The sequence below is a fragment of the Anopheles cruzii genome, chromosome 3 (assembly GCF_943734635.1).
Source record: "Anopheles cruzii chromosome 3, idAnoCruzAS_RS32_06, whole genome shotgun sequence".
Taxonomy (NCBI): Eukaryota; Metazoa; Arthropoda; class Insecta; order Diptera; family Culicidae; genus Anopheles; species Anopheles cruzii.
In genome coordinates this window covers 19,575,545-19,578,337 of record NC_069145.1, presented here as the reverse complement: position 1 = coordinate 19,578,337, position 2,793 = coordinate 19,575,545, and positions in this window count along the sequence as shown.

Here is a 2,793-nt window from a genome sequence, read left to right as displayed (position 1 = left end):
GAGGAAGACTAAACTGACAGCTCTAGCCATCAGTTTACAAAATCCGGTTTCACCCTTTTGGCATGTAGAGGCATGTTTAACAATTAAATAACTTTCATAGTAAACACCACCAAAGCGGTCCAAGCGGTCGGCCACACGCCAGCGAAAGCGAATGTAACTCGAGTGCTCGCGCACAAACATGATAAACTCCCGACTCACCGAGGTGAGTCACTCGACCGAAGAAGTAAAGAAACCATGGGTTTTGCAAGCTAATCAAACGCGTATCACTCTGCCCCGGCAGCTCCGGTGCCAGTGACAGCGGATAGAAATGGCGACACCGAGGGCGCTCCGCACGCTAGACTAAATATCTGCGTCAAAATATAAATTATTTACCACCAGCACACGATGAAGCCGTGGCGACACAGAAAGCCGCCCGGATACGTTACGCTACTACGGTCCGCCACCAGAAAACTGGCATTCCGTCTAGACTGTGGCACGGCACGGCACCTGGTGGAACGGGAATCGGCCCCAGCCCCACCGCCGGGCTCACTTTCGCGTTCCGCACTTGCCTTTGTAGGTCAGGCCGGTTGCGCCGGGCCGGCTAGAGGATCTAGAGCCGGCAACCGTGAAGCACCTGGCCGCCCGAAGTGCCGTGCCTATGGGCGGCCAGATTCCAGCGTTCGGATCTTGACCACCGGCAGCCACACAGCGACGTCGTCGAAGCCGCGGACAAGTGCACTTTTGCATGAATCATACGCCGAACACACACTCGGGGTCGGGGCTTGTGCTTGGGTTCTTGAGAGCCTCCTCTTGTGGACATACTCGCGGTTAAACAAGACGCGATCTCTCTCTCTCTCTCTATTTCTCGTTCTCTGGACAAATTACTAGTGAAGTGTAAACTTTACAGCCATTCCTGGACCTGAGTCGGTTGCTTCTCGGTCCGGTTTAGGGGCGGCCATCGCCAGTTTTTGGCACGTGTGGATGCCACGGGCAGTGGGAGTAGCGCCCCCGCGCCAACCCAGTGGCATTATTAATAACCGATCCGCTACATTATCCCTTCTTAAGACTTTTTGAAGCGAATACCTCAATCCCTTATCCCGCGAGGTGGCACTTTGCGCGCGGCCCCGGATGGTTAGATAGTTGATTGGAATGCCGTTCTCTGCAGAAACATTATTCATTGGTCGCTGCTGCTGCTGCCGGTGGTGGTGGTGGCCCGGTGAAGTGTCCCACCGTGGAATTCCAGCAGACTGCCTGTCGATGGCTCCACTCGACTCGCTCAAGTCCGGTTTTCGACGCGATTGGACGCTCCTGGAGAGGGCCCTCTCGGCCATTATTTGGCATCCAGTTTTGACATCTCCGAATGTGATTGAAACTCGACGAGGAGTCTCCGAGTACACTGCACTCCCCGGGACCAGCTGGTTGCTGCCGCATTTGGTTACGGACTTTGAATTCCTGGTACCACTTACGTTCCGACTACCTTCGGACAAAGGCTGGTCCCGGAACGACCGAGCTGGACAGCAGCACCGAGCCGATGTGCCGAAATTTCGTCACACAATGGCCGACCTGACGCAAGCAGAAAATCAATTGGACATCTTTTCAGGTCCATCAGCAACTTGTGCAACTCTGGAGACACAAACCCGGTGCCCGGTGACCTGTGCCGCGTAGGTAGGTACGTAGGTCGGCCAAACAACAGACAGCGTGTCGTGTGGCCAACGACGATCTACGTCTTCTCTCGCAGACACAAAAGCGCCCGATCGTCTTGAGGTGATTTTCGAAAGCAAAAAAGTCGCCAACTTGATCGAACATCTCGCTTGAACCGGGCGACAACAATGGGACTCCCGAGCTCGGACTGTACGTTCCCAGCGGCGGGATGACATCCAGGGTGCGTCCTTTTTCATGCTCATGTTCGCCCTTTTTACGCTGCCCATGTGCATGTGCACTTTCTATGCACCGCAGTCGGCACCGGGGTTTTCATTTGCAGCTCACCAGCGTTACCATGGGAATGGCAGCCCGGGCGGCTTCTTCCCTGCCGCCGCCACGCAGAAACAATTTATTCATGGCTCACCAGACCAGATTTTCTTGCCTTCGCTTTCCATTTGACGTGTGGTTCGGCCGTGCCTTCAAATCGTCATACCCGCCGAGCAGGGCCCTGGTCGGTGGGTTTCTCGAACACCTTTACCATTTTCCCATGGTCCGTTGGATGGGAGGATGGCCACCAGAAAGAAAAAACCTTACGATTTCGGGTTTTTCGATAGTTCCAGAGGTCCCGGCGAGGGACGCAACGACGTTTCCAAGGCTGCTGCGAGCGCTCTGGGACCTGCCTGAATAGAACTGTTTACTTTTTCTGTTTTGATTCCCTCGCCTATTGTGCCGTGTGTCAGTTTTTATTGTGCGCCGGCGTGTAGACGACGGTGATCGGGGATTCTCTGCCGTTTCGAGCTCCGCGCGCGCGCGCGCCATTAATATTGTGGCCCAATTCCACCGAGTTCGGCCGAAACAGGACCAATAGCTTCTGAACGCTGTTTTCTTGCTTTATGCCGGGCCGGCTAGGGGATCGAAGCGCGGCCAACTTTGACAGTGTCATTGGTGGATTATTTATGGACCTCGGAGACCGTGGCAAAGGGAGAAAAAGGCAGAGGACCTCATCTGGGAAAGTTTACTTGTTTTTTTCGTTTATTACCAAAAAAAATACTCAAAAAGTCTTTAAAATCTTAAAAAATTGTTGAACTCGATGGTGTACATGCTTGTATGATTATATGGTATGTTGTGTTATGTAGACTGGTGGTAGCCTAAGATATTCAAGTTCAGGAAACC